The following is an 11,201-nucleotide window of genomic DNA, read 5'->3' on the forward strand; positions in this document are numbered from 1 at the left end:
TTTTAAATAATAAACAATAATTAAACAACCAGTGTCATACTATAGGGTTGCTATGAGTCAGAATCGACTCGACGGCAAAGGGTTGTCATATTAGTTTTGTGTTCATTTGAAACAGTGCATATTTGTAAGGTAAGAGAATCTTAAAATATACAAAACAGATACATTGAATACTGCACAGCAGAACAGGTTTACGACAGATTTTATTTGTTTGAATCAAACTGAAGAATTTAGAAATAGCTCCTTATGTTTTTATAACGAGAAGGATCCCAACGATGTAATGAATATACCTCCCAGGGCACACAGGAGCTCCCGGAGACCTCCTGCATGGGCAGTGTCCTGTTGGTTCTAACGGTTCCCCTCACTGTCATCTTTAGCCTTGGCTATCATTTATTATTGTCCTTGTTAGAATAGTGGTGGGTATCCCCGCCTGACATGCAGGAGCCTGGGGTTTGACACCCTTTTGAAGGAGGAGCCTTGGTGGCACAGCAGTTAAGGAACTTGGCAGTTCGAACCCATGAGCCACTCCACGGGAGAAAGATGTGGCAGTCTGCTTCTGTAAAGATTTACAGCCTTGGAAACCCTATGGGGCAGTCTACTCTGTCCTACAGGGTCACTATCAGTCAGAATTGACTGCAATGGGTTTTTGGTATCATTTATTATGGCTTACTGAGCTGCGTCCGCTAACTACTGTCCTTGTGTTATAGCCTTCATCCTCTTAGCAACTTCATTTAGAAATGACAAAAGTCAAGCTCAGAGAGGTTAGACAACTTGCCCGAAGTCACACAGCAAGTTAGACGGTGGAGTCCAGACCCAAATCCTGGTCTTTCTAACTCTCAAATCTTAACCACCACACTAGGACATGTCCTTGATGATTTTGCAAGGATAGTATGAAATAAAACTGTTAAAAACCACATGAGCTAAACTCTCGGTAGCCCTTACTTAGCATTTCTATTAACACAAATCTTTCCCAAGGAGAAGACAATAAAAATACCCACTTCGTAGTCAAACTCATAACATGGCATTGAACTGTTTGATTGTAAGATGCTTACAATTTCTAAAATGCTGCCATTTGAGGTTTGGTTGTTAAAAATTTTTTGTACATGAAGAAAATAACCTTTCTTCTAAGGTGACTCCTTACTGCTTGCTTCATGGGCAATCAGACATAACACCTTTTCTTATCCCAGCCTGGGTGATCAAAACACTTCTCTCAACTAGGCAATAGATGGTGATTCCTTTACAACGAAATTCAGGCTAAAATTATACAGTCTGGTTTCCCCACATTCCTCCTCCATCTTTCTGCACCTTCATTTGTGAGTGAACTTCTCATCTCTACAAGCTGTTACTTGCGTGGAGAGCAGCAAACTTCAACCAGGAAAGCGAATCTCAGGAGACCAGGGCAAGAAGCAAAGCCCAAGGGCAGTCGCGCCTCCCCTGGTGAAGCCCAGCCGCCCACCTCCACCTACCCTTTATAGAAAATGACAGAAGGGGGAGATAGCCCATGGCGCTTCCCCTATAGGATCAGAGGGTGCTCCGTGTCCTAAAACCACTCGTCCTTGTATTTCGCCAGCTGTGCAAGCGCCCTAGGGCCCGGGGGGATGACGATGGGTGGATGGATAGAAAGCTTCCCTCCTATCCCTCTAGTAAAGGCAGCGCCTGTGGCTGGAAGCAGAATATATTGCGACGCCAGGTGCGCAGGGCCGGAGAAGGTGATCAACACCCTGACGAAACTGTTTTTAAGTCAACAGCCATCTAACTGCAACGGGCTGCAGAAAGGAGGGACAGCGGTCTCAGGAGAGATCACAGTCTCCCCTCGCCCCTGTCTTCGCCCTCCCGCCCCACCCTCTGCCGTCGCCCCTTAACACCCACCTCCTTTCCGGGGGCCTGTGGCGCCCAGTCTCTCAGCAGGGCACGTGGAGGGGTGCGCCCTTAGAGATCCGGGCAGAGGCCACCCCAGGCCCAGCGGGAGCGCACAGTTGCGCGGCTTTCTGCTCTGCACGGGCGGCGGTGACGGCTAGTCGCGGGGGGGCGCAGCAGCTGGGACCTCCCGCGGAGCTCGGCGCCCAACCCCACCGACTCGCGGTGCGCCGGCTGCAAGGTCTCCGCCCTGCGTTGCCCCCGGCGGCCCGGCCAGGCTAGCGCATGGCTGGGCAGGCGAGGGCACGCCCAGCCCGGGCCTGCAGGGTCTCGTACCCGAGAGGAGGTGCCATCCGCAGAGTTTTTTAAAGGCGCAAGGTAGCCGAAGGGCTGCTAAGCGGCGGGAGGGCTGGAGAATGCGGGACTGGCCATTACGCCCTGCAGCTCCTCTTTTGACCGCTCATCCTACCCCTCTTGGGCCGCCTCCAGCTTTCCTGGTTCCCTGAGGCCCGCCCAGGACAATCCGGTGATTTAAGCCCTGTCACTTCCCGACCCTCTAGGTAGATCCATCATCCCACCCGGGGGCACGTCCTGGCGCGGAGACGGCTGCCTTCCGGCTACAGGTGTCGCCACTTTCAAGAGCCCCGGAGAAGCAGTGTTCGCGTAGGTGGAAGAAACAAAGCGATTCATTTCTGAGTAAGAGGGTGATGTAACCCCTGGAGAAAGGTGAGGTGCCTAGAAGACAGACAATGAAAGGCAACAGTTTATCCAACGTCTCTGCCCGGGGCCAAAGCCTGGGCCTCGCCCGCGGTGGCTCACCTTAAGATCACCACGCAGCCCTGGCGGGTCACCTTCCTGTCGGATTCACTTCCTGGGCCACCCAGGAAGGCTGGCGGACCTTAGGCAATTTACAACACCTCTCCAAGCCTCCTTCATTCCTATTACTCACGTTTGTTGAGTGCTCACTGGGAACTAGGCATGGAGTGGTGCTCTGAGGATACAGTGGTTAATTATGCAGACATGGAAATCATAATTTCCTCATCTATAAAACGGGTACCCTCCCCAAAAGAAACAAAAACAAACCCCAAACAAAAACTAAACCTGTTGTTGTGGAGTGGGTTCTGACTCATAGGAACCCTCTGGGACAGAGTAGAACTGCCCCATAGGTTTTCCAAGGAGCACCTGGTGGATTCAAACTGCTGACCTTTGGGTTAGCAGCCTGAACTCTTAACCACTGCACCACCAGGGCCCCATGAAATGGGTAGAGGCGTGGAATTTCATGCACTATAATACATGCTTTAGTGATTTAATCAAGTACATAAAGCTTGTGAATATTGCAGCCATTCTTAAAGTCTACAATTGTGGGCCTTTAAAAGAAACCTTGGAAATCACATCAAATTGCTGAATATTAGCTCTGAAGTATCTCTCTGTAATGTTAAGCCTGTTTCTATAATTGACTGTCAATTTTAGGCAGTGATCACAATAGAATTGTTTATTTCCTGGAATGAGATCTTTTACTCTCCTAGATTTCATCTCAAGTTTGTTGATGACTGCTAAAGTTAACACTTTTCCTGAGGAAGGGTGTGCTAGCTAGGAGGCAGCCTCTGGCTGCCACAGTTTTTGGAGATTATTTCAAGCTGGATAATGTCTCCAACTTGGTTGGGGGAAAGCCCTTCGCCCCACCACATCCCAAGCTGGAAGTAACATGTAGGGCAAAGACCATTCTTCAGAAAAGCTTTGTCTTTATTTTAGGAAGGGCTACTCCCCCACCCCACCCCAGATTTCCCTTCAGGTTCCTTGGCCAGAATGGGATCACCTGCCCAATGCTAGGCCAACCACTGGTGAAGGGGCATGGGCTTGCTATGAACGACTTAGACTAATCCCAATGACTCCCTTGGCTCTAGAACAGGACCTGCCTTCAAAGGCTTTACTCCTTCAGTACTGGACACATCAAGGTTCCCTGTGTGCAGGGGAGCAGGGGCCTAGAGAGCTGCTGGGCCAGCAACAAGTAGTGTGTGATACACACGGTCGTTCCTTCCTGCAGCCCCCGTTATCTTTTGGATATCACAAGTGATTTTTTAAATTCAGTCATTCAACTAATAGGGCACTTAAGCCGGGGGCTGAAATCACATCTCAGCCCTGAACCTTCAGCTGCATGACCTCAGCCGCCCTTTAGTTAAGTGACTGATCTCCCAACTGTAGGAATGGATGAAAATGATCGTAGAGGAAATGAAGAAATGAAAGGGAGTAAGTGTAGATGCAGTCATGTTTTCTTGTTACGGTGGTAATTTGTTTTATTTGCTTTTTTAGGCATTTAAGATCATTGGAATTAATTAGAATTATACTTTTCATAAAAGTACTTGGGATAATTAAGCTAATTATGTTGTAATCAGTGTCTAAGTATTCAAGGGGAATCTGATTATTAAATTGATTATTTTAAACATATTTGGTAAGTCAGTAGTTTGGAATGGTTTGGAAAATGTTTGTTATATTTGTAAATCTGTTTTATAAATTTATAAGTCTGTTAGATTTATAAATCTGTGGAGGAAACCAGAAGTATTCAATTTGGGATTATGGTTTGAAATGTTAAATCAATCTAATCTATTGAATTTATAAGGTTCAATAATTGAGCATGATTCAAGGAACAGGTAAAAGTGAGTGGTTTCAGTTTGATCACAAAAATTGCAAACATGAATAAAGTAACAAGAACTGTATAGGTTGAACTTAATTTTTTTATAAAAAATATGTTTTAAAATTTAGAAGGGGAAATCTCTGTTTTTGCTTGAGCCTTGTCATATTCAGGCATTTTTAAGGTTTGAATATGTTTTAAGTTTAATTTAAAAAGGTGAGCCGAACATTCAGTAAATTTAGGATTTTATGATTGTAATAAAATAATTAAAAACTTGAGTCTGAGTGTCCTAATCTGGTAGAGTTTGGGAATGGGGTCAGCTGTCATCTGCTGCCACTTCCCCAAGTATCCAACACCCACTGAGCACATATGTTCTCTTCATGGGAGGAGGTGTTTTAAACATTGTTTTCTGGAGACTCTGCTCACGGCAGATTAGAAATTAGACTGTGTTCAAGATCTTGTGTGCGGTCTGGAAGTATTAAGGGCCCTACTTACGCCAATGTGGTTTCTCATTTTAGTTGAAAATATCTGTGTTGTGCTAAAGAATTCAACTGTTTTTAAGGTTTCTGCTGGTCCCAAGTTGTTTTTTAAACTTTTCATGGAAGTATATATACAGACAAGCGCACGAATCATGAATATACAGCTGGTGCATTTTCACCGACTGAGCACGCCCGTGTAACTAACCAGCACCCACATCTACCAACAGGCCACCGCCAGCCCCCAGACGCCCCCTTGTGACCCCTTCCTATTACTACTCCCCCCCAGCCCCACTATGGTAACTACTCTCTGGACTTCTAACCCCATAGATTTGCTGGTCTTTGTACTTTATATACATGGAATCAGACCATATGTACTATTTTATGTCTGACTTCTTAGGTTTGTGAGTTTCATCCGTATGGTGTGTCCTAAGCTTTTTTATTATTTTATTTTTTACTCACTACCTGGTTATGGTCATTCTTGTGCCACAGGTCCACCCCAGCCCTCAGGGTCCTGGATCAGAAGTGGGCTGAAAAGGGTATTCTGGGCCACACGCCTATAAACAGACAATACTCACCTCTTTCCCCGTGAAAGCAAAAAACAAACAGAATCAACATTTTGAGACAGTTATGTAATCAATCCATACCTATTAGTCAATGAATTTAATTAGCTTATTTATTAATTCAGCCATTAGGTTACACTGTAATAATCCTGAAAATACTAAAACGAACTCGGCACAGACTCCATCTTCAAGTTACTACTCTGATGCTAAGGAATACAGAAGAGGATGCCTACTTCTGGTGGGGAGAACAAAAAAGGCCTCCGAAAGGAGGTAATTTTTGAGCTGGAAGTTGAAGCACAGGAAAACAGCTTGATAGTTGCTTATAATAACCTGTAGTTTCTAAAAAACTTTTTTTTTTTCAGTTAGCAGATAGTTATTGTGCTCATAGAGTGCAAGGTAAAGAGGAGCTGTATCGGCCGACCTCATAATTTTATACATTCACGGTGCACATGCTGAAATGATATCTATTATCAGGTACCTTTATACTGAGGTACTGACCTGTGAATCAGTACCTTTGAAAAGGTAGGTATACCAATGCAGCACTATTCACAATAGCCAGAAGGTGGAAACAACCCAAGTGCTCGTCAACAGATGAATGGATAAAGTGTGGTGCATATATACAATGGACTATTATTCCGCCATAAAAAGGAATGCCGTTCTAACACAGGCTGTGACGTGGGTGAACCTGGAACACATTATGTTAAGTGAGAAGAAGTCAGACACAAAAGGACAAGTATTGTTTGATCCGATTTGTATAGAATATAAAGTAGAAAGTAGATGAGTAGTTACCATGGACTGGGGAAGGGGGCGTTGGGAAATCATTCTTTAAAGCGGCACATTGTTTGAGGTGATGAAAACATTTTGCAAACAAACGGTGGTGATGGTTGTGCAACGTTGTATGAGTGTGATTAACGCTACTGAATTGTACACTTAACAATGGTTAAAATGGCAGATTTTATGTTGTGTCTATTTTACCACAATAAAAAAATCAGTCTGGGGGGAAAAAAAAGGAAAGTAAGTCATGTCTGCGTTATCATATGAGGTATGAGTAGATTGGACTGGGAGAGAGATACAGCCATACTCCTTACTCACTGAACACAAAAGGAAAACAAGCGCGCAGAGGGGCTTTGGAAGTCTCAGCTACTTTAAGCACAAGCAACTTTCTTCCTTTAACCCCTTCCCATTTCCACTTGAACCCTCAAAATTTTAAACATTGTATACATTTAATTTAGACAGAGAAAAATGCTGGAGGAAGAAAAAGGCAGACTTTTTTTTTCTCGATTGCTGGTTTTATTTGACAAAACAAATAGGGTGTTATAAATTTCTTTAAGTCTTCAGTTTAGAAACATGCTAGTTTATAAAATTGGGCAACACATACCTAAAAGGTATTTTTTGTTTGCATGGAGTCTTTGGGACGCACAAAACAGGAGTTGCGTTGCCGTGTGTGGAGAGCATGTTGCGCTCAGTGCAAACAGGCAGAATGGGCTTATTATAGCTACCCCCTCCTTTCCAGCTAGGTGGGTATAAGCAATTTCTATGCCCAGGCAAGTTCTGAAATTTTCTCCTTGCGAGGGTGGAAAGCATGTGGCCTGGTGTATCTATAGGCACTGGGTGAAGAAGGGTGAGGAACGGAAAAGAAGAGTAAGAAGGCTTTCCCTGGGCTCCACGCTGGAGTCCATAGTTGAGAATAAGGGAAGCAGGAATGATGCAGTTCTCTCCCTGCCTCTCCCCTCCCACCCTTCCTCCGTCCTTCTTTTCCTCTCTCCCTTCCTTCTCCCATTCTTGCTTTCCATCCATCTCAATTGAAGGGTCCAAGGAGTACACAGTGAAAATTAAAGTCTTCCTCCCACCTCTGATGACTATGTTTTCCTCCCTGGAAATAACAACTATTACCAGGTCCCTGGGTAACGTGCCAGAGATAGCTTCTGCATGTAGATGAACTCATTTTGCTTTTTCTGCAAGCAATAGCCGTCTATACATACTATTCTGCATTTTGCTTTTTGCACTTTAAAATGTCTTAGTGATGTTCATGACTGCCCACCATCCTTTAAAAAGCCTCTCTATATTTGTGGAAATCCCCATGTTATTATCTTAGTGTACAAGTCAGAGCTCGAATTCCCAACCCTCTTGCTGTAAGTGGGAGCCCAGGTGGCGCAGTGGTTAAGTGCTACGGCTGCTAACCAAAGGTCAGCAGTTTGAATCTACCAGATGCTCCTTGGAAATCCTATGGGGCAGCTCTACTCTGTCCTATAGGGCTGCTATGAGTTGGAATCAACTCGACAGCAACAGGTTTGGTTTGGTTTGCAGCAAGGGCACAGGCATATGACCCAGGCTGTCATTGAGATGTACTGAGGCATAACTTTGATTTGGAAGTGAGTAAGGAGTGCAGACAGGCTGTGCTAGGAGCATCCATCTTTCCTGATGTGGGTGGAGGCAGAGGTGACTGACTTAGGGTGGTGATGGTGGCAGTTATGATGGTCTCCTAGAGGCTGTGAGGTTAAAATCCTGATGCAGAAGTGACGTCAGTGCTGGTGGCAGTAACAGGTGCAATAAAGTTGAGTTCAGATGCTGCAATGGTGGCTCCATCATGCCAGGTCTGTGGCATCATTTCAAACATCATTCTTGACTCTTGATGCTTTGCTTCAAGCCTCTTTGTCTTCCCATCTCGACAATTCTTGATTTGTTTTCTTAATTATTTTTCTGTTGTTTGTACCTAAAAACCCTGAATGGCACAGAACTTGGTACTTGGAAGTGGGGTGCTGCAACTGACAAGTGGAGTTGGCTGAGTGAAGCAGGCAGGGCTTTGGGCAAAGAGGGCACAAACGTTGCAGGCTGGAAAGCTGATGACTCTTGTTATGTGATGGCAAAGTGTTTGCTCAAACTGCCATGTGCTGTACTTTAAGACCCAGATCACAAGCTGAGTGAGGCTGTGATATCAGGGAAATGGTTGGGAATATTCACAATGTTGGCTATATTGATCACTTCTTTCCTCTTTCAACAGAGTCTTAAAAGAGAGGGGGTACCCGAACCAGAGCCACTGTGTTGGCAAGCCGACATTGAAGAATGATTTCAGTACTGCAGCTCTCTCTGCCACAGCCTGAAATGCAAGTTGACTGAGAGTCCCATATTTTGGACTGAAAAAACGAACTGCCTCTTTACTTCATACTAAAGCTAGTATGATCAGCTGTTGGATTGGAATGAATAGCAGACTCTTTTAATAGCCTATTACGAGAATTGAAAGAGCCCATGTACCTGATACAGGTATCCAAACCCATTGCTGTCGAATTGACTCCAACTCATAACGATCCCACAGGGTTTCCAAGGCTGTAAATCTCTATGGCCCCCACGTGTCTGTCAGTTTGGCTTACTGTGGGGGCTTGCGTGTTGCTGTGATGCTGGAAGCTGTGCCACCGGTACTCAGATACCAGCAGGGTCACCCATGGTCGACAGGTTTCAGCTGAGCTTCCAGGCTAAGACAGACTAGGAAGAAGGACCCGACAGTCTACTTCTGAAAAGAATCAGCCAGTGAAAACCTTATGAATAGCAGTGATATATTGTCTGATATAGTACTGGAAGATGAGCCCCCCCAGGTTGGAAGGCACTCAAAAGACAACTGGGGAAGAGCTGCCTCCTCAAAGTAGAGTCGACCTTAATGACATGGATGGAGTCAAGCTTTCGGGACCTTCATTTGCTGATGTGGCACGACTCAAAATGAGAAGAAACCGCTGCAAACATCCATTAATAATTGGAATGTGGAATGTACAAAGTATGAATCTAGGAAAATTGGAAATTGTCAAAAATGAAATGGAATGCATAGACATCAATATCCTAGGCATTAGTGAACTGAAATGGACTGGTATTGGCCATTTTGAATCAGACAGCCATATGGTCTACTATGCCGGCAATGACAACTTGAAGAGGAATAGCATTGCATTCATTGTCAAAAAGAACATTTTAAGATCTATCCTGAAGTACAATGCTGTTACTGATAGGATAATATCCATATGCCTACAAGGAAGACCAGTTAATACGACTATTCCAATTTACGCACTACTAAGGCCAAAGATGAAGAAATTGAAGATTTTTACCAAATTCTTTAGTCTGAAATTGATCAAACATGCAATCAGGATGCGTTGATAATTACTGATGATTGGAATGTGAAAGTTGGAAACAAAGAAGAAGGATCGGTAGTTGGAAAATAAGGCCTTGGTCATAGAAATGATTCTGGAGATCGCACGATAGAATTTTGCAAGACCAATGACTTCCTCATTGCAAATACCTTTTTTCACCAACATAAATGGTGACTATACACATGGACCTAGCCAGATGGAATACACCGGAATCAAATTGACTACATTTGTGGAAAGAGACGATGGAAAAGCTCAATATCATCAGTCAAAACAAGGCCAGAGGCTTACTGAAGAACAGACAATCAATTGCTCATATGCAAGAGTTGAAACTGAAGAAAATTAGAACGAGTCCACGAGAGCCAAAGTGTGACCTTGAGTATATCCCACCTGAATTTAGAGACCATTTCAAGAACAGATTTGACGTGTTGAACACTAATGACCAAAGACCAGACAAGTTGTGGAATGACATCAAGGACATCATACATGAAGAAAGCAAGAGGTCATTAAAAAGACAGGAAAGAAAGAAAAGACCAAAATGGATGTCCGAAGAGACTCTGAAACTTGCTCTTGAACATTGAGTAGCTAAAGCAAAAGGAAGAAATGATGAAGTAAAAGCACTGAACAGAAGATTTCAAAGGGCGGCTCAAGAAGACAAAGTAAAGTATTATAATGACATGTGCAAAGAGCTGGAGATAGAAAACCAAAGGGGAAGAATATGCTTGGCATTCTTCAAGCTGAAAGAACTGAAGAAAAAATTCAAGCCCCGACTTGCAATAGTGAAGGATTCTATTGAGAAAACATTAAATGATGCAGGAAGCATCAAAAGAAGATGGAAGGAATACACAGAGTCATTATACCAAAAAGAATTGGTCGACGTTCAACCATTTCAAGAGGCAGCATATGATCAGGAACCGATGGTATTGAAGGAAGAAGTCCAAGTTTCACTGAAGGCATTGGTGAAAAACAAGGCTCCAGGAATTGATGGAATAGCAATTGAGATGTTTCAACAAATGGATGCAGCGCTGGAAGTGCTCACTGGTCTATGCCAAGAAATTTGGAAGACAGCTACCTGGCCAACCGACTGGAAGAGATCCATACTTACGCCTATTCTCAAGAAAGGTGATCCAATTGAATGTGGAAATTACTGAACAATATCATTAATACCAAACGCAAGTAAAATTTTGCTAAAGATCATTCAAAAGCAGCTGCAGCAGTATGTCGACAGGGAACTGCCAGAAATTCAGGCTAGATTCAGAAGAGGACGTGGAACCAGGGATATCATTGCTGATGTCAGTTGGATCCTGGCTGACAGCAGAGAATACCAGAAAGATATTTACCTGTGTTTTATTGACCATGCAAAGGCAATAGATTGTTTGGATCAGAACAAATTATGGATAACATTGCAAAGAATGGGAATTCCAGAACACTTAGTTGTGCTCATGAGGAAACTGTACACAGATCAAGAGGCAGTTGTTTGGACAGAACAAGGGGATACTGTGTGGTTTAAAGTCAGGAAAGGTGTGTGTCAGGGTTGCATCCTTTCGCCATA

The sequence above is a fragment of the Trichechus manatus genome, unplaced genomic scaffold (genome assembly GCF_000243295.1).
Source record: "Trichechus manatus latirostris isolate Lorelei unplaced genomic scaffold, TriManLat1.0 scaffold00104, whole genome shotgun sequence".
NCBI lineage: Eukaryota > Metazoa > Chordata > Mammalia > Sirenia > Trichechidae > Trichechus > Trichechus manatus.